The sequence below is a fragment of the Epinephelus lanceolatus genome, chromosome 22, assembly GCF_041903045.1.
Source record: "Epinephelus lanceolatus isolate andai-2023 chromosome 22, ASM4190304v1, whole genome shotgun sequence".
Taxonomy (NCBI): domain Eukaryota; kingdom Metazoa; phylum Chordata; class Actinopteri; order Perciformes; family Serranidae; genus Epinephelus; species Epinephelus lanceolatus.
In genome coordinates, this window is record NC_135755.1 from 1,687,652 (window position 1) to 1,713,986 (window position 26,335).

Genomic DNA, 26,335 nt, shown 5'->3' on the forward strand with positions numbered 1-26,335 from the left:
GCTCTTCACCACCAGCATCTAGACTCCCTGATCTACTATATATCTACACCCTCCTGGAGTAGATGACATCACGATGGCGTCTTAACACTTATGTGCACATGTAAATAAACATTCTTCTCTTGTGACTGAAACATGTCCTCTGACACTTGACCACTGTGATTAGATGCAAACGGATCAAACTGGTGCATAAAGATTTACTGGAGAGCAGGAAATGACGCTTAGAAATCAACCCCAGAGCTCATCTTGAACACGTGTCCCCTCGAATGTGAGATGCATCATATGTGTGACCTACATGTGTGTGATCAATGGTGGTGGGAGGTTTGAGCCAAAATGCCAGAGCCAACCTTTTGTCTTTATTAATCCCCAGGAGTCATGTGTTGTCATACACACGCAGGTCTGGAATACACACATGGGGACTATTCATGCATTACATGAAGAGATGCCTGTGGATATTCTCATTTATCCAGGTCATTGTTATCTAAAGGCAAATGAATCAACTTGGTTTTGTCTTAGAAGACGTTTTACCTCTTATCCAAGAGGCTTCATCAGTTCATGCTTGTCTGACTAGGCTGGAACTAGTCTGACAAACTGGTGTGGAAGCACTCAGGTATTTAACCTCTGGGGAGGTCTTCACAAGGCCAATGATGTCACTGGTTCGTTAGCGCTCCAATGGTGTGTCAACGACAGTCGTTGAAACTCCTGCTGCAACGGTGGTCGTTGGACTCGTTAGACTCACGTGAGGCCATTTGTGAACGACCATTGTTTTTAGAGGTTAAGCTGTTAAAGTTAAATGTCGTTGACTCACCATTGGAGCACTAACGAACCAGTGACATCATTGACCTTGTGAAGACCTCCCCAGAGGTTAAATACCTGGGTGCTTCCTCACCAGTTTGTCAGACTAGTTCCAGCCTAGTCAGACAAGCATGAACTGATGAAGCCTCTTGGATAAGAGGTGAAATGTCTTCTTAGACAAAACCAAGTCCAGTTGCGTTTGATTCAATTGCCTTGAGATAAATGTAGAGATGTCAGAGTGTTTAAAGAGCCAGTTTGTAGAAACCTTTCTTTCCACATTACAACAAAACAAAAATTAAAATACCAGAAACAATGGGACGGATGAGGGAAATAAATGGGCAATAAGTAATGACACACAGAAGCAGGTGGAGCGAGCTCACATCCAAAAACTTTTACAGGTGCTGGATGAAAACATCAAAGTGAGGCGAGAGTCAGACAGAAGATCTGTATGAAAAGCTCCCAGCAGGTTTAAATGATGCAACGCTTCAATCATCAGGAGCTCAAATCCCCAAAAAGAAATGACAGCCACCTCCCACAGGGGAACCAACCTCAGAGGGGAGGGAATTAAAGTGGGGACCACAGAAGAAGAAATGAAGGAGGAGGAGCTCCGAGTTTATATTTAGCAATAAATGATGCTCTTAGTTTATCATTTTATTTTTATATTATTATTATTATTTTATTTTTGATTTTTGGCTGAAAACATCTGAATATTTCATATAAAATAAAATTCCTGGAGATACGTGGTTTCCTTATTTCCAGTGTTTTCGTTCTCTGAATGCACGTGCGTCTTTCTACATGTGCGCGCGCGCCCGCGTGCAGCACTGCCTTGCACATCTCTGTCGTCTGACGCGCACGTGAACTACTGTACGTCTCTCCTCCAGATGTGCGCCTGTCTCACGCCTCCTCTGCGCCTATGTATCTCCTATAGTGAGTGTGTGCGCGTGGAGTGACACACTGACCTCTCTGTCTGCTCGCGTGCCTCCGGCTCGGTTAGCGCGGAGCTGGTGTCCCGGCAGCGCTCACGGATCCCGGCTGGCTGCTCTCTGTCCCCCCCGCAGGACAGCCGCGCGGCTCCGGTGCAGTCCATAAAAAGAGCCAGATGTTGATGTCAGATCCACACACGCGCCTCACTGCGTGTGAGTGTGTGTGTGTGTGTGTGTGTGTGTGTGTGTGTTTAAATCCTCATCATCATCATCATCATCCTCATCATCATCCTCTGGATCCTCACGCGTCCGTCTCACCAGAACCTCCTCGCGCCACTTTATATTCTACTGGCAGCAGTCAGAGCTCAGCGGGGTGCCAGTCCTCACGGTCGCTTCCACAGTTGCGCTCACATCCACGTCCCGGTCACTTTGGATCAACGGAACCCGCCTGTCAATCCGGCCACGTGCCCGGTGTGTACAGACACACGCACCGTCCTCAGCACCAGAGAAGAAGAGTGAAGGGGAGGCGTTTAGTTTGGGATTTAAAGCGCGAACGATCTCCTCCTCTTCTTCCTCTTCTCCTCTCTCTGCTCTCTCCGTCCGTGCGCTCTGGACACGGACACGAGAGTGAAGCTTTTACGCACGGCGCGTAAAAGCGAGTGGAGGATCAGGGGAGGAGATTTTTTTCTTTATGGGGGTGGAGGCGAACTGAGGGAGCAGAGGAGTGGGTTTTAGAGAGAGGGAGGATTTCTGTAAGGAGAGGAGGAGAAAGAGGGGGAAAGGGGAGCAAGTTGTGGTTGTTGGGAAAAGGGAGAGAGAGGAGGATTAAAGCAGGAGAGGAAAAAAAGGAAAAGGAGAGAGATGGAGGAGAACAAGAGGAACAAGGAAGCTGAGGGTGGAGGGAAAGGAAAGAAAGAGGGAGAAGGAAACAGGAGGAAAGGGGAGGAGGTGAAGAGAAAAGGAAGGAAGGAAAGGAGAGCAGAGGAAGGATCAGAGAGGAGAGGAGGAGAAGGATGGTTTGATAAGGAGTGCAGATGAGGGAGATGCTGAATGAGTGAGAAAGATCTTCTTAACATAAAGTCCTCTGAATGTAAAGCTGCTGTAAATCCTCCCCAGTGTGTGTGTGTGTGTGTGTGTGTGTGTGTGTGTGTATTTCAGCCCTGATAAATGTGTAAATGTGATGTTTACTCCACCCTGCCAGCTCTGCCTGGTGTCATGATGGGTTTATTTGGTGGTTGGGAGGCAGGAGGTGTGTCGGCAACAATCATGGAGCAATTTTCTGTCAAACATTACATGGCTGTGCCCTCACGCTGCTGGCCCGCCGCTGCGTAAACATCACTGAGCGCGTGCAGCAGCAGACCAGCTGATGATGGACGGATGGAGACGCTCTGCTGTGCTTCAGTCTTTTCTACCAATGATAGTTAGATCAGTGTTTTATTTTTGTTAGGAACAATATTGGAGCCTCCTGGGTGAAAGTCAGAAGTAGTTGGTCTCATCCATCAGCCCTCCCGCCCTGCTCAGACTTCTGCCCCTTAACGTTTGTTGTCGTCCATGTTTCCCCCGATGCTGCCAGGCACCATTAAAGAATAACAGAATAACAGTGAGCGGCCGTGTATCACGCCAACATGAAAGGAAGGTCTTGTTTACTTGCCGGAAGTCACTGACCTAGCAGCGGGTTTCGTTGACTTCAGAGTGAGACTGCTTTGAAGTTACTTTTAAAACACAAGAGTGATGCAGAGAACAACACAAGTTCTGTTTCTGTCAGAACATCAGTTTCAGACGTGTCCTGGCATGAAGTGAAGTGTAGGACCGCCAAACTGTAATCAGTTAATCCTTCAGTCCAAGTGGACGTTTGTGCCAAATTTGGAAAAAAATAAATCCCTCCCACCATTCTTGAGATATCACGTTCAGGACAACATTCGACAAAATCTAATCAGTTTACTGTTAATTATAAGTGACTGTTTGTGCCAAATTTGAAGAAATTTCTTCATGGCCGTCTTGAAATATCACATTCACTAGAATGGGAAGGAAGTAAGGTCACAGTGACCTTGATCTTTGACCTTTGACCACCAAATTGTAATCACTTAATCCTTCAGTCCAAGTTAACGTTTGTGCCAAATTTGAAAAAAAAAAAAAAAATCCCTCCCACTATTCTTGACATATCGCGTTCAGGACAACATTCGAAAAAATCTAATCAGTTTATTGTTAAGTCCAAGTGGACGTTTGTGCCATATTAAAAAAAAAACAAAAAAAAAAACTCCCGGCATTCTTGAGATATGGCTGTGATGACAACATTCGACAAAATCTAATTACTTAATCCTTCAGTCCAGGTGGACGTTTGTGCCAAATTTGAAAAAATACCCTTGAGGTTCTCTTGAGATATTGCATTCATGGGAATGAGATGGACTAGGTCAGAGTGACCTTTGACCTCTGACAGCCAAATTCTAATCAGTTAATCTGTGAGTCCAAGTGGATGTTTGTGCCAAATTTGAAGAAATTTCTTCATGGCCATCTTGAAATATCACATTCACTAGAATGGGATGGAAGTAAGGTCACAGTGACCTTGATCTTTGACCTTTGACCATGAAATTGTCATCAGTTAATCCTTCAGTCCAAGTGGATGTTTGAAGTTACCTTTAAAACACAAGAGTGATGCAGAGAACAACACAAGTTCTGTTTCTGTCAGAACATCAGATTCAGAGGTGTCCTTGCATGAACTGAAGTGTAGGACAAGTGGAGAGTTTGACCTGTTGGTGGCGCCACATGAAAAGTCATGAGATCATCCTCTTGAAAGCACAAACGACTGAACCAAATTTTAAGATATATTTCAGTGTGGATCAAAGGAGCCGAGCAACAGAAGGACCAGAGAGTGAAGGCCAGCAGAGCGCTCTTCATACGTCTCTGAGTACATCAAATAAAACAACAGCATCATAATGAAAGAAGGAAAACATGATGTTGTCATTCATGCTCCACTTCTTCATGCACCTCAGCAGCAGCAGTACAGTACAGCACACTCCAGTTAATACAGCTCACGGACACAAAATAAATCACTTTCAGCCTGACTGCTTAAATTGTTCTGTGCAGTAAAATAAGAGCCAGTCATGCATGAAGGTAATATGTCTTCATCCATCACACAGGCAGCATTGGATAAAGATATCACAGCTCTGTGTTTCTGTAAAAGACTCTGTTTAAATTCTTCTTGTCCCTGTGTCGTCAGCCACGATGAACACAACACCGCTGAATGTTTTTAGCCAAATGATCTGCCAAACTTTTCCATGTCATATTTTGTACTGACATACAGGCCAGTTCAGTGACTTCAGATGATGATCTTGTGTTCGTCAGTGTAGCTGTGTCAGTGTCTTCTTTGAACTAATGAGGTGCTGCACACTGCGTGCACCAAGATGTGTGCTCATGTGCCCGGGATGTGATGTGACATCACACTCTTGTTAAGAAGACAACAGAACATTGAGGATAAAGTTTCTCTCCTCTTTGATTAAATACAATTGAGTAAAATGCAAAAGTACAGTTACTTCCTGTATGCCTGCACCGATCTGCCAAGTGTGAGTGAAAACATGGATGCTTCACACACAGAAGATCTATACAATCAGCACCAATTCAGTATCTGACCAAATGTCTCCCCTTCTGTTCCTGAGATTTGACGTTAAAACATGATGATGTCACAGTCAAGTTATTTTATCCTGTCAGACACTTGTGTCAAGTTTGGTCAAAATTAGTGAATGAATTCTTCAGTTATGTGAGGTCACACTGACCTTTGACCTTCGATCATCAAATTCTAATCAGTTAATTTTTCAGTCCAGGTGGACGTTTCAAATTTTCAAATTTAAAGAAATTCCCTTAAGGTGTTCTTGAGATATTGCGTTCACAACAATAAGACGGATGCAAGCTCACAGTGACTTTAACCTATGACCATCAAATATAATCAGTTCATTGTTGAGCCCAAGTGGACGTTCATGCCAAATTTGACCCTTTGACCCTTATGGTTCTCTTGAGATATTGCATTCATGGAAATGAGATGGACAAGGTCAGAGTGACCTTTGACCCCTGACCACCAAATTCTAATCAGTTAATCCTTCATCTGGCCTTTTCTCATTGGTTTCTGTTGCTGCAAGTCACTGCGCAAGCATTGGATTTTGATGACCTCGGAGTGAGACCAGGCTCTCTCGCAGTCCAAAACTTTCATCCATCATTAAAATTTCTCGAAACAGGTTCGATTTTCTGCCTTTTTCACATCCGTCAGAGCCCTTACAGACGTTTGACTGAGAATCTCCAACTCCAGTGGAGAGAGGCAAAGGAGGAAGTGTGTCTTTACATTTTGTTATCGTGAATTTTCACTACTAACAGAGCGATAAAACACATCTCTGCCTACACCTGCACCTGCTATTACCACCAGTTCCCACAGGTGTCACCACAGCATTGACCTGGACTGAATTCTTAAGGAATGTAACTTCAAACTTTCTATCAATAGTATAAAAACAATAGATATCAAATTAAAAAAACAACTTTGAAAAGAACAACAGATTAAATATGTAAATGAAGTAAAACTAAAACCAGAGCAGAATTTAGTGAGATTCAAATGACATGAGGCAAAGTAAAACCAATAAAAGCACCATGAATGCATAATAGGAATAAAACCTCTATAAAGTCCTCCTCATGTATATTAATGAGTCAGATTAAAGCTGAACTGTGCTGCTCTTTCACAATAAAAGTGCCCCAAGGAGCCTGATGATGAAAGTCAAAGTGACACTCGCACAAGAATTTTAAGAATCTGGATCCCACCAGCCGCTGTGGGTCACAGTTTACATCGAGCAGTCATGTGTGAGTATCATCAAGAAGCTCGGTTCAGATCTGTGCTGTCATCTGTGTGTGTGTGTGTGTGTGTGTGTGTGTGTGTGTGTTATGTGTGAGAGTGTGTGTTTGCATGCATGGATGTGTTGTGTGTCGTGAGGATGTTGCATGCTGAGTTTGAGTGTCAGAGCTGAGATGTTTGGTGATGCATTAAGTATGTGTGTGTGCTGTCATGTGAAGGTGTGAACGTGTGGCGTTGGCATGTCGCAGTCGTGTCTGACCACCTGTTTGAAGAAACACTTTTAAAGATGAAGATTAACACCACAATGGAGCTCCAGAAAATTCATGTTGTGGACGCCGATTCCCATCATGCCACAGGCTGTAACTGCAGAGACTGAAGTTCACGAGTCTTTGAAGATGTCTTTTGTGGAATATCAGGCGCAGGCTGAACATTTACTGAAGTATTTATATTTCACATGAATATTTCCATATTCTGCTACTTTATACTTCTACTCTTCTAAATCTCAGAGGGACATATTGTGCTCTTTACTGCACTACATTTATCTGACAACTAAAGTTACTGTACAGATTCAAATCATTAACACAAAATATAATTAAAATAATTAATGATTAGGTAATAATGTAGATTAAACTACCTACCAGTATATAAAGTAGGGCGGAGCAATAATGCCTGCAACATATCGCAATCTTTTAAGGCTATATCACAATATACAATATATATCTTGATATTTTGAAATCTCCTCTAAACTACTGCAGACTACCAATAAACAAAATTATTAAACAAACTACAGTTACATTAAAGTTAAATAAAGAAGCTATTGTCATATAAAGTAAAATAAAGTACTGTCACAATAAAATTAAATAAAGTGCTATTATTATACATTGAAATGAAGTGTTGTTATAATAAAGTTATTTAAACCTTAGAACCCTGTGTTGGTGCAATGTCTTTCAGAAACATGGGGGAAAAAGTCAGTGAGCAACTTGTAAAGAAATGTCCCACAAATTACTTTTTTTTTCCCAGGACATGTTTTTTCTTAAAGTAATCTTCTTATTTGTATTTGTATTTTTTTTTTATTTTTTTTTTTTCTTATTTCTTGCAAATTTTTTGGGTAATTCCTTCTTTTGTTGCTCATTGCTTTCGGCCCATGTTTTTGAAAAAACCCAAGCCAATTTGCTCAGGTTTTAAAGGGTTAAAGTACTGTTGTAATAATGTAAAAGAAAGTACTGTTATAATAAATCTAATTAAAATACTATTGTCATAAATTAAAATAAATTACTGTCAAAACAAAGTTAAATAATGTTCTGTTACAATAAAGTTAAATAAAGTACTGCTCTACAGACTTCTGCTCTTTTTCTCCTGGACCACGTCATGCCCTCGCCTACAACAGGAGAAAAACCTGGAACCAGAGATGTTAGTGTGCCAAACACAAGGTTTGCAACTAACCTTCCAGCAACAAGGAGAACCAAGTCGAGTTAGCACCCCTGCGTCTAACTCTGCAAGGACCCCGAGCGACTGGCTTCCTCGGATCAGCACCATTGGAACAAGGACACAACAGAGACTGCATCTGGAACCACAGCTCTTTCCAGCCTTCCTCTGCCGGCTAACAAAAGCAGCACACCACCAAACGACTCTTTCTTCCATCCATTCAAGGATTGGTAATGTAACAACTGGGCATAGCTTATCACAGCTGTACAGGCTGAGTTATTGTTGTGATTGTTTGCAGTTAGGTCATTGGTTAGTTGGCTTCACCAAGCTAAGTGATGTTAGATTGCTAATGCTGTTCACAAACAACGTCTTGCATGCAACTAAACATCATCTGCACTAATCCAGACCGTTTGCTACACAAATCACATTCACATAGACTCATTTACAAATTTGCTTCCAACAGAGCTACACCCACACAGGCAACTCAAAGTTCCCGCTTCTCGTCTCTTGTCTTTGTCCTGATTTCCTGATTTAATGTAAATTAAGTCACATTATTTAACATAATTATTAATTATTATCAGTGATTATTAATCATTTCAGATTTTCAGAATTAGAGATCTATTACGAGGTCAGGCCCGCGTTAAGGCTTAAGTCCCAACAAATGGTGCCGCTGTGTAAAACACAGAACTGGTACCTAGATCACAACATTTTGGTGTCCCCATGTGACACATAGTATTGTTATAGATTTCCAACAAATAGTATCCCCACGTTTTACAATATTTAGGAATATCAACATATCTATAGTGATAATATCGTTATTGTGAACTATTCTGCCAACAATAAGCACAGTGAATATCTGATACTGTGCCAGCCCTATTTGCAACAGAGTATTTCTACACTGTTGTTATTATTGCTACTTTTACTAAAGTGAAAGTTCTGAGTCATTCTTCCACCTCTGCACAGACACACATCGTCTGTTTACATCGAGGAGAAGGTAATCTCAGTCTGTCCCTGTCACACATCCAACATGTCGGAGCAGGACATCGTTCACATACATTGTTCTGTAATAGATTATTTAACAGCTTGTGAGTTGACCTCATTAAAAGGCCTATTAAAGAGCACTATCCTCTCGGTGGTTAGTGAGATGAGCTCAGCCACTGTGTTTAATTAATCATGGGGCTGTGCACACACACACACACACACACACACACACACACACACACACAGTTACCTCTAATATCTAATGGACCATTTAATTCGCAGCTCAGGGAAAACGTATTATTCTGCTCTGCTGTTTTCATATATATATGATGTCTCCAAAGCCCGGTCTTCATTTATAAATGTCTCAAAGTGCTTGTATTTAGTCACAATATGATTTTAACATTGAACCACAGTAGCTTCTTTGTCTTGTGTATGTTGAAGACAGTCACTATAATAGTCTAAGACGAAAGGCCTTTACACACCGGTGACATATAAAAAACATGACAATGCTGGAAATATTTCGCACCAACATTTCTCATGCCAGGAGCGATGCCAATTTGCAACAGCTGCAACACTTTTTCAAGTGTCTGTCTGTCTCTCTCTCTGTCTGTCTGAGCTAAGCTGTTTCATAACAATTTTATCTAGTTTCCTTTAAGCAAAATGTTGTGAATGAATGAACTTGACTTCCCTATGAGAAACAGTTATGCAGTGTACATATTTGGGCTCTTATTGTGAGAGGTTAGAACCAAGCCTGCACAAACAGCGCCAGGCTTTGAAGACAATTTTACATGGTGGCCAAAAGTGGAATTACACCGTCCATGGCCGTCATGTGATGCCACTGGGCCCATAAAGCCTTTTTCCACATAGACTTATATTGTGAAAGAGACGTTTGTAAATCTCTGGATACATTTTTTTGAGCGTGACAAGCCCCTCAAAAAGACTCATTTGACTATCAAGATTTGATCTATTCAATCCAATAGCATTTCGAAAGTACTAAGAAGTAAGCGGTTCAGCTGGGGGAAGTTGACCACTCAGCGGCCGCTCTGTGTTTCTAGTGCTCCTGCTCTATGGGCCCCACAGTTTGGGAGATATAGGGTATTTTCATACCCCAGAAATCAGCCTTTTTGGCCTCATGCACCTCTGAGCAACTTTCATAAGAATGGACGGGTATCTGCCTCCAACGCATTATCCAGGTCTCTTTATACATCCACGGTAAGAATGGACAGAGTGGATCTGGTATGTGCTACTCTTGTCAAGGTTGAAAGGATTAATGAAGTTTGCTGTCTTAGCTCAGACTATGGAGGTTAGGGGTTTAGAGGCTCTCTTTATACATCCATGCACCTTCTTGCTGTTGTTTTATACTCCTCACAAGTAAAGTACTGCTTTGATAAAGTTTAATGAAGTAGTGTTAAATAAAATTCTAATGAAATACTGTAATACTGGAGTTAAATAAAGTACAGTTATAATGAAATTAAGATAAAAGAGTATAATGCCAGATGGCTCGTTTTAACTTATTTCGATGGGAACGAACTCTGTTGGTGCAACTCAAAGTCAAGGATACTTCCTTGGTTGGACGGGTCCTTCCAGCGCGCACCTTACAGAAGCTAGACAAGACTCCTTCCTGGCATTCGGTGAGTGTCCAGGTGTGACAAGGCCCCGCCTTCAATTCTGGCAAACTGTGTGCAAAGAATTGTGGACACGTAATGCCTGCTGAGGATACAGAAATGCATCCTTGAAAATTCTCTCAAGGAAGGACTCAGTCTTTGGTAGAAATCAAAGGATTGTTAACATTGGAACAGTCCTTTGTGGGGGTTGGATGACATAGCCTCCTTGAAATTCAGCCATTTCAGGATCCTTTCTTGACTCTAAGAAGCATTATGTGCTTCCTTGGTACGACAGGTCCTTCCAACACGGGTCCTACAGAGTCTGGGCAAGACTCCTTCCTATCATTTGGTGAACACAAATTGGAAGAGTCTAGTAAGTGCCCATGTGTGCGTCATTAAAGAGGCCCTGGCTTCAACTCTGGCAAATCATGCACAATGAATTGAGGGTACTCCAAGCCCGCTGAGGAAACATACGTGCATTCTTGAAAAATCCCCTAAAAGACAGATCCTGTTCTCTGTCGGACTCAAAGGATCGTTGACATTGGAACAGTCCTTTGTGGGGATTGGATGATGTAGCCTCCTTGAAATCCAGTCATTTAAGAATACTTCCTTGACTTTGAGAAGGACGGGTGGTAGGGCGGGTCCTTCCAACTTGGGTCCGACAAAGGCTAGGCAAGAGTCCTTCCTAGCATTTGCCGAACACACACGCCACCTTCAATTCTGGCAAATCATGCAAAAAGAATTGTCGGTACTTCATGCCTGCTGAGGAAACACACATGCATCCTTGAAAATTCTCCGAAGTAAGGCCTCTGTTCTCAGGTGAATTCAAAGGGATACTTGTCATTGGAATGGTGCTTTGGCTGGAGTCGATGGTGCAGAGGGCTTCTCAAAGTCAAGGATGCTTCCCTGGTAGGTCAGGTCCTTCCAACTGGGGTCCTAAGGGGGGCTGGGCAAGACTCCTTCCAAGCATTCGGTGAACACACATTGTAACAGGGTAGCGAGTGCCCAGGTGTTCGCTGTTGAAGAGGCCCTGCTTTCAATTCCCGCAAATTGTGTGCAAAGAATTGTTGGTACATCATGCCTGCTGAGGAAACACACATGCATCTTTGAAAATCCTGTAAATGATGGACTCGGATCTTGTTAGGATCCTTGTTATGAAAGGATCCTTGACATTGGAATAGTCTAGCGAGTGCCCAGGTGTTAGCTGTTGAGGAAACACACATGCAACCTTTAAATTCTGTTAGTAAGGACTTAGACCTTGCTAGAACCAAAAGGATTGTTGACGGTGGAACAGTCCTTCTGTGGGATTTGAAAAGATAGCCTCCTTGAAATTAATTTAATGATCCTGTGTGTCTTTCACAATCAGTTCTCTAGTAGTTTTAAGTATATTTGATCATTTTCAAAACGCACTTTGGGATTTTGGGAAAAAAAAAGAAGTACACAAATGCAACTGTGGTGTAACTTTGGTGTTCCTGATGTTGCAGAAAGTTGCAGGACTTTACGGTGGCCTGGATCCGTCCTGCTGCAGAGCGTCCAGACAGAAGACAGATTACACTTGTCAGGACCACCAGCAGAGTGTGAATAGCAGACGTCAGGCTTCATCTCCCCAACACACACACACACACACACACACACACACACACACACTCTTGCCTTTATAATTTAGGTCATACTGGGTCTTACTTCCTATCAAACTGAGAGTTTTTGAATGCCTTAATATCCATCAGTCAGTCTGAGGGAATTTCAATTCCCACGGTTGTCATAAAACTCTGCCTTGCAAACACTCACACAGGCTAACACCCTCTTACTCTCTCACACACACTCTCTCTATCTCTGTCTACACACACACATTTTAATAGTCACACACAGAAAACCTCTCCGGTAGCGCTGTTGAAAACTTTGTAATGTGCTCTTGGTCTATATTTGTCACCACGGCAGCGCAGCCGATTATTTTCCTCGTCAGCGTTTGAAGCCTCGCTGTAATGAGCCTGCCAGTCACACATTCTGGGATTAAAACACAGTGAAGTCGCACTACAGATGATGACAGCTGCCTGAGAGGGAAGACAGAGAAAAAGCAAAAGACTTTTCTTTACAACAGCTACAATATACAACTTTACGCCTGCAGGCAGTGAGGTGTTGAGTCCTTCCTCCCACTCAGCTGGGAGAGCGAGAAGTCAACTGGAGAAGTGGAAGTGAGGGCATCCTGTGCACAAAACACTGGATAGAAAGTAAAATGTGATGTCTTGCACTTCTGAACTTCTGCACAGTTTAGATCTGATACTCTGGTTGAGTATTTGCATTTGCTGCTGAGACATGAATCAACAGACCTGAATCAACATTCATCAAAGCTGAACTCGGTCAGCCTCAGCTGTGCTTTGACCTGAATGCATTAGAAAATTCTAGTGAAAATTGTACAAAGTTACATAACAGAAAAAAGATAAAAACAAACATCAGATGACACGGAGCAATATTCACATTTCGTCAAGTCGTAGAATGTACGGGCTCATTTATGCTCAACCTTAGATACGTACTCTATGTTTATTCATCCATATTTGTGCATGTTTTCTGAAAGCTTACGGATACAGACGAATCAGAGCAGGACCACTAGAGATCGTGGCAGCAGTGCGGTGTATTTCAAGCAAGATACGACCATAGGAGATGATGAAATTTAAATAAGGGCGGAACAGAATGAATTGGTAAAAGTAAAAAGAATTCATCATCCACATGTAGGGATGGAAATAATGGCCGCACACACCAACGGCGTTAAACGCTGCCTCTATTTGAAGGTACAATATTACGACCTCCTCCAGCGTCACCTTGTTTGTTGTTATGTGTAAGTTTTGACTCTACCCTCTAGTGCCATTATTGGCTGTATTTATGCCCACCAGAGGACATATGGAAGTATGAGGGCAGTGATGTTTACGACATTTGAAACGGACATTTCCTTTCGTAAAAGAAGTATAAATGAGCCTCAAGTCTGTGCCGGCAACAGCTGTAGGCAGAGGTAGATGTTTACAGGATTTCCATCCATCCTATTCTCGTGAACATGTTATCTCAAGAACGCTATGAGGGAAAATCCTCAAATTTGGCACAAACATCCACCTGGACTCAACGATTTTGGTGGTCAAAGATCACCGTGACCTCACAAAACACTATGCAAAACTCTTTTGGCAATAACCAGCCCTTCCTCACTCCCAGGTCGTCAAACTCCAATGCTTTATTACGCTCCTTGGTGTATGATATCAACACCAAAGGCACCCTTATGTGTCTTTATGAGACGCAACAGGCAACTACTTCCAAGGTAAGGTCATGCTTGGCAATACTTGAGGCTGAGAGCAACTGCCGTGATATTAGCTGTGAGAAAAGGTCAAAACAAAACAAGACTGGTGTCCTGTTTGAATCCAAATGTCAGTGTTGTTTAATCATAATGTTATGGTGGTCGCCACCCACTGACATCACTCATATCACATATTTACGCCACCTTACGCTGTGTAACAAACATACTTTTTTGAAGTTGGGTTAAAGTAAAATCTGAGTTAGACTCTTGCATTGGGACCACGATGGAGCAACCCAGAGCATAAGCCCCCTAACCCTTTCACCACAACAAATGACACCACAGTTTGTTTGGAGATAGAAGCTTTGCATCATAACCAGAAAACCAGACGATCAGACAAAGCAGTGGAATTCCTTTGCTGCGTAAGGGTTTACTTCCTCATAGTCTCGCTAATTGCTGGTGATATTTGCCTGCTTTCATTATTTATTGGCGAGTCTAAGTGTCGTGCGCTGACAGCTGTCTCAGTGAAAGCTGTTTACATGATGTATATTGTTGTGAATATCGTTTCCCCTGAGCTGCCTTAACAAAAGACGAAATTTTTTTATGGAGAAAATGGAGAACATTTCCAGTGAGTTGGGTTGCAACACTTACTTCCAGGCTGATAAGAGGAATGTTATTTCACAAACAAGTGTCATTCATCCAGGAGCTGTTTTGTTGAGTGCGTGCACTCTTCCTCGGTTGTGCGGGATGCTTTTCTGTCTGTGAGGAGAAGCAGAGGAGGATGTGTGAGAGCTGTGAACAGTATCAAACATAATGCTTGTCAGCAGTAGAGTTGCCATTATAATGATGTGTGTGAAGCAGATGGTCTACAGGCCGCTTCCATTTCCATAAAGCTGAACATACATCAGCAGAGAGCTCTATGTTTTCTAGAAATAATCACACAGTTCGTCCTCGCTACTGCACAGTACCGCCACACAACATTTAAATATTGACAGACCAACTGGAGTTTGCAGAATGCACAGTATATCAGGTGACGCATTGCCCGCCATCAGTTATCATGTTCTTTTCTGTAGTGGCAAATTGCACACTGAGCAGCTTCCTCCAAGGATGGAGTCACCACTTCAAGACCCTCATGAGTCAAGCCTCAACAGACCCTCCCGAGTGCTGCTTCAAGTGCCTCGTGTTACGCAGCCAGCTCCCTGTGACAGCTTGCAAAGAGCTGCCCAAGATTAGGCGGCAGCAGTGGTGGGATCACTTCAGACACTTTGACGTGATGTTCGGCTGCCATGAGAGTGAGCTGGAGCCTGAGATCGCCTACATCCCGCTGCTGCCTCCGGTCGTCCCTGCTGAGCAGATGATGACAACAACATCTCTTCTCAGCGCCTCACAGGAGTCCACTGTCAACATCTTTGTGTAAGGACTACTTGATGGCATTGAGCATTGCAGCAGGACGTATTGAGCTCCTGCAGCCATCCAATCAAGCTTTGTATTAGGTGTCTGCAAACCCACAGTGCTGGTAACTCCATGAGAGGAACTGCCCACTGGGGAGCTCCTCCAAGAACTCCATACATTCAAGGGCTTTTTACTGTTTGCACTGGCGCTGCCAATAGAAGCGGCGAAGCACCATATTGTAAGCTGGTTCGCCGTCGGTACAGCACCATCGCTTTCACTTGGACGAGTGAAAAACACGTTCTATTTCCCCCGTTGCACATATGCTCGTAGAGCTTCAATCCAGTAGTTGGTGCTTACCTCTATTTTTGTCGTTATGAGCTGTTTTGCGTTTCGTGTTTTTTGTTGTTTACAAGGCTGACTGATTTTTAAAAATGGTGGTTGCATGTGCTGCCCTGGCTGCATACGAACAGTCACTGTTCACTTATGTGAGCTGGGTTTAACTGTTTGGTGGTGTGTATGTGGATTTGATTATACGGTTGAAAGATTATTGCCAGATACGTTTGATATATCAGGGTGAGAGCAACACTGACAAGTGACCAAGGAGACTGACCACAGAAAATGGTGAATAAAGTTTTACTGTTAAAACTTTGTTACATATAAAACACCAAGTTGGCCCGCAGACAGTCTAAAACAATGGGCTAAAAACAGTGTGAAAAATATAATAAAAGACAAGGGAGATTAAAAGTCTGATTAAAAATCAAGGGGCTAAGATTAATAAAAATGCTGGGCTTTTTTTCCGGAGGCAGGACCTTCACCCGCAGGTTCAGCCGTCGTTGGAGGTTACCCACAGGCTCTGGCCGGCACCGAAAACATAGAGAACGCTGCCAGTATCCAAGCAAATAAACACAGTACTATCCTGCATTCAGCTTCGCTTCACCCAGAGTGTTACTTTGCAACTGGGATACTCACACCGCAGGCAGAGTTTGTGTAGTCCGCGTCGTAACACTAGGGTCTCCTGTACTCGGCTGGCGTTCAATCGTCCTCTCTGCACACCATCCTGGTCCAGTCCTGTGTGTGGTGCCCTTCTCCCTTTGTCCATCTGCCCGTGATTGTTCCTCGTGCTCAGATGCCAATCTCTCCATAAAAGCAATCCTCCTTCCACTAGCCGCCCTCTCCTTGGTCGCCCACTGGTCGTCCGCCGCCTGCTGCAGCTGATTTGATGCTAAAACTATCAATTAAAAACTGCACAGGTGCGCTTAATCTGGGTAAAATGTCTGTCACTTAGGCCGGAAGTCAAAGTAAAAGTCCTTCACAATGAAAGTATGCAATAAAAACCTATAAAAACACAGCAAACAAGGCAGAATAAAAGCATAACTTAAATAAAACTCAAGTAAAAAAGATAAAACATGCCATATAAAAACCCTAAAACAGACTTCCGTCTTGTGACACTTCCACCACTCATGGTTCCTCTAGGAGCTAAAAAAGTCCCTCAAAACATTCTATGAACTAATACCGTTCCTAGTCATTACGGTGCAGACACAAGAAAAAGGTAACCCTTTTACACCAACACGGAACCAGTGCCATTCAAGTGTGCGCACCTAATTTTGAACCATTTATAGCATTTCAACAAAAAATAAATTGGTTTGGAACCCAAAAAAAGTTAGCTCTCCTGTGGAATCAAAAAATAGCCATTTTTCTTTGACCTGAAGAGTGAAGTGTGATGACAGGTTGGAAAGAGAGGTTGGTGAACATGAGTGAGAAATCATCAGAAAAACCAGGGCATGCAGTCGCCTCATTAATAGTTCGTCCATGTTTGTTTTTGGGGGGAAAAACAAATATTGTAATTACAGAACAACAGTTCACAAGTAATCAATGTAACACCCTCTGAAGATGACGCATCCTTAATAACAAGGCTCCCCTCAAAACAGGTGGAAACACAGCTGGTTCATGAGGTAGCACCAAGGTTCCAAGAGTCCTGAACGGACCTTGTTCAAGAACAGAGCTAATTTGGCAGTTTCTTAAAATTCTAAAAAGGTTCCTCTGATCTGGAAATGCCAACTGGCTCTGCACCGCATGTACTAGAAACAATTATAGTTCTTAGAGGGCCATTTTTAGGGACTTACTTTTCCAACACAAGAGGAACCACAAGTGATAAACGGGTACAGTGATTGGTCGAACGCATGAGCCAGTGCAGCACTGGCTACTGACATTATTAAAAACCCAAACAAAAGGACTTTACTGTGCATATCTGCATAGCTTGACAAACTGAAAGATAGCTTAGCATCCCTACTGGCAGTGTGAATGCAAACAGAAAAAAAAAAAAAACTCTAGAAAGTGTGTCGTTCTCTGTGAAGCTCCTCAGTGGGCACCTCTTCTCAGGGAGTCCCCAGAACTGTTCGGTCTGAAAATACCTTTTGCCTTTTTCCACCCAGGTTGAATGTGTTCCAGTTGTTCGGAGTGTGTTACGCTGCATTAACATCTGGTCTTTCATATTAGTGCATAAAACTTTACAAGGATGTAAATATGCAGCAGTGTAGACAGCGTCAGTTGATTCAGGTCCAAACTTTGCCTTCAGGGGCTATCAATGCTATTGCACTTTGTAAAGATGCTAGCTAGCTGCAGATAACTGTAATTTAGCACATGTGAAATAGACTGAGATGGACAAAGAGGTGATTTATTCGCCGCAGTTGTTTGTGACGGTTGTAGTTTTTGCTATGAGAACTTGTCAACATTAAAATCCATCACAGGAGAATCTACACTGGTTTATGTGAGAGAGGAAACCACTGACTTTTAGGAGCTACTTTTTAGCCATGCTAGTGGCCCAAATGTAGGTCAGGCAGTCCACCGCTTCATGGTCCCCCAAGGATGAATCCCCTGGCTCTTTCTCTGCTGACACTGTGAGGTTGATGTTTTTGCTTTTTAGTGAAACGTCTAGTGAAAGAACTACTGGATGGATTGCCATTAAACTTGGCACAGATAGCCACAGTGCTCCGAAGATGAATCCCAAAAACTCTGGTGATTTCCTGATTTTGTTGTGGAATAAGGAGACTCAAAACACAGGATTGGACACTGCAGAAGAAAGCCAGAGAACTGGTGCATCATGGCAATTTATATTTTCTCTGATAAACAAGCAGCATCAGTCAGCACACACACACAAGATTTCCAAAACACGTGTTTCCTGTTATTCCGACGACCAGTTCTGGGAACAATTGCTTCTCCTCACCTACCCAAATTTGGTCAGAGTCATGTTGGGTCGTCTGGCTGAATTCATGTCGGGTCATCTTCACTTTAATTTTGCCTCTAGCTCTACCAGCAGGTCAACATTTGATTCATCCAGTAGGTTAAAAGAACACTATTTAAGATTTCGGGGGATTTAGTGGCATCTAGCAAACCAGCAGAAACTTCTCCCGGATAGAATTCCTGCAGTATATACAATAAAGTTTAAGTTTTTGTTTACGTCTCTCCAAAAAAATGGACCAGGTGATTAAAACTGAACACTGCAAAAAGGAGTTTCACATCATTCACAAGATCTGAACTTTCTGGAGGTTTTTACCGGGAGCTGAATTCTTCACAGAGGTCTCTTCCACCTGGTACAAACTGGTAAAACACTACATAAAGCTGTTTCATGTTAGAAATCTGTTGCCCAGCTAACTGCAAAGAGGCAGCTATCTGCGATGGCCGACGCAAAAAACGCGAAAATGCTAACGTGGCTATCTGGAGCCAGTGCTTGATGTGTCTGTTCTTGGCTGTTGTAGAAACATGGCGGTGTAAGATGGTGATTGTTGAAACGTCTCATTCTCAGGTAGGAGAACACAACAATTCTTATTTTCAAGTGATTATACACTAAAGAAAACAGACAAATTATATTATGCTCAACTTCCGCATATATCCCCCTAAATCCTACAGAGTGGTCCTTTAATACATGTAAAACAGCATGTATAAATTGTTATTGTAAGTATGCTCCCAGCTGGCCACTTATATGTGATTAACTTTAGGTTGTGACATCATGTGATCAAAATTCAAAGTTAGGACAACGTCTAATGCCAACAATAATGTGACATAGAACACCGCCGACAGGTGACGTTGATATTTTATTGTTTTTAAAGCTGTGTTGTTGAGTAACCACAATTCAACGTCTACAAAACGTCATAATGCCCACACAACGTAAAGTTCTGACGTCACTAGACATTTATATTATTGACGACCTGATTTTCAATCCAACCAAACTTTAACATCTCTCTGACTTCATATTGATGTCCGGATGCCAATTGAATTGAATTTGACTTTTTATTGTCCCCAAAGGGAGATTCTTTCTCACAGCATAACAACAACAGCAACAACAGTGACGAGTACGACGTCCCGACAACCCAGCCATAAAACTGAACAATAGATAGTCACAGCAAGAACAACACTGCGACACTCAAACAGTTATTACACTTGGAACAATGGATAGACAATAAATAGACACAGCAAGAACAACACTGTGACACACAGTCATCACACTCAGTGGGGTCTGCTGTTAAGGGCCATGATAACTGAGGGGATCAGGCTTCTTCCAAAGCGGGCCCTCCTGCACCTCAGAGTCCTGTACCTTCGCCCTGAGGGCAGTGGGGCTAAATGTTCATTGAGTGGGTGTGTGGAGTCCTCTTCTATTGGCCCGATTGTTGAGTTCAGTGAGGTTGGGTGTGAGGAGACCTGTTATTTTTGCAGCAGTGTTGGTTGATTTGGAAACCTTGGTCAGGTTCTCGACAGAGAGTATGTTGAAAAAGAAGGTGGAACAGTACAACAGAACTGACCTATGGCTAAGCCACGCCCCCTCCACTCACCTGGACAAACTATCAACATTCAGTGCCCGGCGCTATGGCAGGTGTCACAGTACACGGCATTTCACAGGAGGCAACTGAGACATAACGATCAGATGTCATTGAGAAGTAACCAAAAGGGCCTAAACTACGCATTGGAGGGATATATTCATCATTTTATTGTTGAGAAGGTCGATGAAAAGCTTAAATTACAAGCCAAAATTTACAGGTCACAGTGTACGCTTGTGAACCGCATCTGGTTGCCATCACCATCAAAGACAACAAGTTAAAGTGCCACTGAAGTTAAGGTTTTTGGCTCAGAATATGAGAAAAGGATAACGGCCTTTTTACCATCTTTACCAAGAGTGTCTCTCCGTTAGTTTGGTGCTACAGTATTTACACTGAATCATTCAGCATAACGTTTGCCAACCTTTGTTATCTCTGCCATTACAGATAAGTTAATGAAGCTAAGCTCCAGAAGTTAACGTTAGCTTAACTAGAGCCCTTTGGACAACAGCTAACAATGATGTACGATCACCAAAGTACAAAACTAGAACAAAATAGGCTAATGAACTCCCAGCAAACAAGGTGACATGATGAACAACGCAGCTAGGAGATAACGTTAGGCTAACTTTAGCTAACGTTAGCTAGAGATGTTAAAGATAACTTTATATTTCTTTCCAGCAAAGTGACAATATGTTGCCTCAAACACAATGTTGACTTACCTTAGAACAGATGTAGACATCATTGTTAATCTTATTCACGTTGAGTTGATGTTGTGGTCTAACGTTACCACACAACTTTATCCAAAGGAGACACTTTTCTCGGTTGAGATGTGGTTTAAAGTGTAAAAAATACACCTGGTCGCCCAGCCTCTCAGGATACCTTGTGTCAGAGTTGCATGTACCCCATGCACACCGTTTGACCATTTTTAAACTTCAAATCTCAGAAAAAGCTCATAAAACCGAACAAACTGACTTTCTGTAATGCATTTCAATGGACGTCCAGGCAGAGAATGTCCCAGTGTATGGGAATGGCTATACGCACTGTGATTGGCTCATTGCGTTTGAGGGCGGGGCTTAGCCATAGGTCAATTGCGTGAATGATGCTCTGGTACAGTAGCAGTAGTAGATGTGGAGCAACATAATGACCTTTGAGTTTGCAGATGACTGACAGTCTTCGGTGGCTTCTTTTCTGAATGTCCATGATGTGCTGATCAAAGGTGAGAGTGTTGTCTAATGTTACTCCGAGGTATTTAAAACTGTCCACTGTTTCAACTGTTTGGTTATGGACGACAATGGGTGCTGTGGTGAAGGGGGACTGACTATCAGCTCTTTTGTTTTGTTGACATTGAGGTCCAGGTAGTTGTCCTCACACCACTGAGTGTGTGACTGTGGTGTGGTAGTCAGTGATGAAGTTGTTGTCTGTGAGTAGGGCGAGGATGGCTGCGTCGTCGGAGTATTTTAAGTATTCTGTGGTGGGTGATGGACTGATGCTGTCGTGTGTGTAGAGGAACAGAAGAGGACTTAGCACGCAGCCCTGTGGTGCTCCGGTGTTGATGGTGAGGGGAGGAGATGTGGTTGAGCCCAGCCGTACTACCTGTTGCCTGTCGGTGAGGAAGTTGTGGATGAGGTGAATGTTGGGGATGCTAACTGGGTTAGCGTGCTGATGTTAGCATGTAGCCATGAAGCCTTACAGAGCTGAGAGCCTGGCTGCTCCAGAGGATAAGTTTGTAAGTTATATCCAAAACATTTGAGACCGTGGGTGGAGAAAGACTGTAAAATTCAAAATAACACTGATATAAAGTTATTTAATGATGCAGCAGAGTTACGTGTGTAACTGAATCTGTGTCTGTGAGTGAGCAGTGTGTTGCCAAACACCCACTCAGTCAACTTTCCTTTACAAGTAAGATTTAAAATAATAAAATAACTGCATGGTGGTTCATGTAGACTGTCAAACATCCCACTCATCACTGCAGCTGTCATTTACCTTTAACACTCTGCTGTAGCTGCGACCCTTTAAGGGAAATGCTTCTTTTTGAATTTAATGAAAGGTCCGTAGCTGCCTGTCTTCTCTTTGTGTTTGATCACATCTGATAGAAAACTTTGAGCTTGCTGCAGCTTCCCAGCAGCACACACACACACACACACACACACACACACACACACACACACACACACACATCTATTGCATCAAAATAACGAGGCATGAAGTTGATATTGTTTTCTGGTGTGTAGGCAAACATAAAACAGCTTACATGGATGTTGATCCGCCTACACTTTGATATGGGACTAAAAAAGCCCTACACAGTTTTCTACAGCTGATATCTGTGCCATAAAATCAACGTGAGCTCCTTTCGCACACATATAAAACATAGAAAAGCTGCACACTTGTGAGCAGCGGAGCTTTTCCGCCTCTCTGCTGCTGTCGACATGTCACAAACACTGAGGATTAGCTTGATGTTCGTGAAGCTTCCCTCCACCACAAAGCTCCCTGTGGTGCGTCTCCCATTGTGTGTCATGTTTCGCATTGTGTGTCGTGTTCAGTGACAGTAAATCACTGTGCTAACGACGGCGGTGGCGAGTGGTGCCTCCTTCCCAGCGGCTCTGTCAGTCAACATTACAGCAAATCATCTGTTTTAACATGTTTTACGAGACATGTCAAGTCAAACACACTTTCCAGTGTTTTGAGTGGTTTCACAGGCGCCGTGCTTTGTGGGGACTCTGGTCACACACTGAGTTGTGGGGACTCAACTCTCTTCTGGGGACAAAAAGGTGTTTTCAGTGTTTCTGAAATTCCTATTCTGCCCAGGTTGAAGGTGGGCGGAGCTTTGGTGGGAATTAATATGGCCACAAAACTCCACCCACCAATAAGACCAGTAAGGGTGTGATCTGACCCGCTGTAACAGGACACTGAGACACATGTTAATCACACACAGACACACAGTCCTGAAAACACTTGTGTGGGGTTAAGGGGCTTATCCGAATTCAGTTCCTCCTCTTTTGCAACTCAACATTAGCACGACTCAAACATTCGATGGCCTTAGCAGAGGCTCTTTCAGCTGTTTCACTGTCTCCTTCCTCCCCTGATAACCTCCGCAGGACATTGACTTTAAGACCAGATCTTTTTTTTATTAACCAACAGCTGCCAACAACATCACTGCCTCTCAGCAGTGCCGCCATGAGAGTGTGAATCTTTTGTTATTCAGGAGGGATGGTGCTCTTGGCCGGCAGCCTTTGCATTAATTTTGGTACTTTTCACATTTATTGATTGACTTTCGGAGCCAAAGGTCCCCAGATCCCCGATATTGGGACTTCTTTGCCTTGAAAATGTTGTAAACTTCTTAACTAGATGTTGCTCATTAAGATTCAGCCACAGCATGACCTATTTCTGCCCTCAGTTAGAAAGCAGATGTTCGCCCAAAGACAAACTCCACATTTTCCAGCATCTTTAAATCTCTATATAACTACATTTTAAATTTAACAAAATCTTCAGCTGTTATTCAACCTGCCGGTCAAATTACTCTTGAAAATAATTGAGCTAAATATGTATACTTTCACGGAATAACTGAAATGTGATCGAGACAAAATTTGAAGGGACTTTCATCACTCATCCCCATTTTTAATAACAAGATTTCATGACAGACAGATGACGCACATGATCAAATTTGCTGTGATGAAGGTAAAAAACGAGTGCAGGTAATTGTGGAGAGCCAGCAGGAAACGTCACAGCAGCACTCCTTACGTCTGCTGACATTTCTCTCTTTATGAGTCATATTCAGAGAGAAATTATTACCTTGGCTGATGTGGACGTTTTTTAGTTTCCATTGGTCACAGGAGGAGTGAAAGAAAAAAGGGAGTGACGGCGGAGGAATGCAGAATGTGTGCGACATATTTGACGTATGTAGAGGAGTGAATGTTGAAGGCTGTGCAGGACGTGATCGTAACCACAAAGGACAGCAGGGAGGAAATGTGACCCGGTTTGTAATGCAGATGTGGAGGAATGTGTGAGCGGGGTAGAGGTGAACCACATTAAGTGAGAAAAATACATCACAGTATTTCATTTTGTCGCTCCAGCGATGAATGAAATGCAGGTATTAAACCTCTCTCTCTGTCTCTCTGTCATGTGTTGTACAGAGAATAAATTATATAAATAATAAATGACACGCGCTGGTTTTTAATCGAGTTTCACTCAAGACTTCACTTGACAGGTCATTTCTTTACTCTTGTTCTTGTGGGGGAGGGGGGGTGTCTGGGGTCACCAAAACCCCATTTAAAGCAACACTTACCCTTCTGGAAATTCTACACTTCTCTTTGTTTAGGTTAAAATGCTATTAATAAGCTGATGGCACACTGAAATGTAAGTGAATACAATGATTGGTTGGAGTTTTCTCCTGTCCTTTCTGTCTTCCCCACGTGGAGGCCTCCGACTGATGAAACTGCTCGCGCAGCATCTACACGGTATAAACACGGTGCAACAATAAGTAAATTCATCAGTGCAATACAGTTGCCAGTTTCTAACAGACATTAGAAACCGCTGCACAGATCTAACGCTACAACCAAGAGAGCTCTGGATGTGTAGCAAGCTTGGCCTGCTATATCAAGCTAGCCCTGAGATGACCGTGGTTTCGCCTGGAGCTGTCCCGACAGGGAGACGCCGGCAGTGCTGTGACAGGACGCGGGAGCAGGGGAAGTGCGGAGGGGTTAGCTAGGCTAAGAGCTAACCCCATCAAACCAGCTGTTCCCAGTGTCCCTCTGGCGAATGTCCACTCACTGGACATGAAAATGGATTACATCTGACTATGGAGATCCACTCACCGAGGAGTGAGGGACTGCTGCGTCCTTGTGTTCACTGAGACATGGATGAATGTAACATATCAGACTCTGGTGTTGAGCTAACGGGGTAACACTACACAGAGCGGACAGGACGGCAGCATCATCTGCTACACAAACAATTCATGGTGCTGTGATGTGAAGAGGATCTCCCAGTTCTGCTCTCAGGATGTGGAGTTTTTGACTGTGAAATGTCGACCCTTTCATCTTACTGTTGCACTATATGTTCTTTTTTATATGTTGCACTAAAATTGTTTTTAAATGTTTTGTTGCATGCCAGTTGCTAATGGCTAACGTTAGCCTACTGTAGCGTAGCCTCTGAAACCTTAACGTTATCTTCCTTGTGCGTTTCCACTCACTAGTAATGTTAACGCTACTATCTAACGTTAGCACTGTAACCTTATTCTAAAACTCATCAGTCATCACTGACTCCGGTTGAGTTTTAAAACTCCGGGGTTGCATCTGTAACGTTGCACTCGCTCTCCTCTTCCATGTATCTAACGTTACCTTGCCAACGCCTACGTCTATCATAGACATAATGAGGACGTAATGGAGGGAGGTGGAGTTGTGGATGTTCAAATTTTTTCTAAGTGCTGTGTGAAATGCAAGAAAGGTAAGAGTTGCTTTAAATAAACATACTGACTTTGAGGCAAGTGAACCTGAAGAACAGGAACGCTTAATTCCGTGTTTTAGGATTAATGCCTGCAGCACTCTACTCTTACATTACTGTTTCATGCAAGTCCTGACTGAAGTGACGTATTATTGTTGGAACGGTGCAACAATAAAGTTGGATTTAAGGCCAAAACACATCAGCAGTGAACGCCACACATCCAAAAATACGTCCCTATTGTTTTCAGTGTATAACCCCACACCAGCTGTGGCCAGAAGTGTGTCGGCACTCCTACATGCGCCGCCCTGCACCACCTCACATGCATTTCTTTTGCATTGTTCCCCCACTCACTCTCTGCTTGTACAGACCAGCACCCGTAGCAGCTCGACTCCTCTCCTCACCATGGATGTGTAAAGAGAACTGTGGTCGAGAAATATCCCAAGTTAACCGACCAACAATCCCAACATTATGGCCGAAAAGATGACACACCTGATCTGTAGCCCGATACTGACATAGATTGTCCTAAAATGGCCACCGTACAGAGGATGTTTTATGATTTTGTTTTTGTCGTGTAAAGACTTAGAGCCTCGGCTGCTCAGACGACGCTTTAAGTCTTTTAATCTGGTTGTCTTTCAGTTTACCTTCATCCGTATGAGAGCTGTGAGGTCATGAGAAACTGAGAATATTTCTTCTACAAACATTCATCTTTAACTCAAGAAAATAAGTTCTCTTTTTCCCCCTGCAAAATTGAGTCTTTCATAAGTATTCGTCAGATCCCAGCAGGTCTGTGAATATCGTCTAAGACACAGCAGCAGTAGCAGCAGCGGGGAGTCCAGTTTGGCTGTGAAATGTCAACTCTGACCCGCTGAGAA

General features: G+C 43.0%; 1 protein-coding gene across 6 annotated transcripts in view; it reads right to left on the minus strand.

Moving 5' to 3' along the window:
- Positions 1–26,335, minus strand: part of npy2rl (neuropeptide Y receptor Y2, like) — a 174,967-nt gene that overhangs the window by 78,383 nt on the left and 70,249 nt on the right. Inside the window, exons 1-2 of one of the 6 annotated variants that reach the window (XM_033609786.2) lie at positions 16,189–19,529; positions 14,479–14,586 (exon numbers count right to left, since the gene is read on the minus strand). The exons of 2 other annotated variants lie outside the window; for them this stretch is intronic. The gene's annotated coding sequence lies outside the window, so the exon portion shown is untranslated. Of the gene's footprint in view, positions 1–1,751; positions 3,850–14,478; positions 14,587–16,188; positions 19,530–26,335 lie in introns of those variants that run through there. 3 more of the 6 variants (XM_033609785.2, XM_033609788.2, XM_033609787.2) reach the window with 3 other exon arrangements.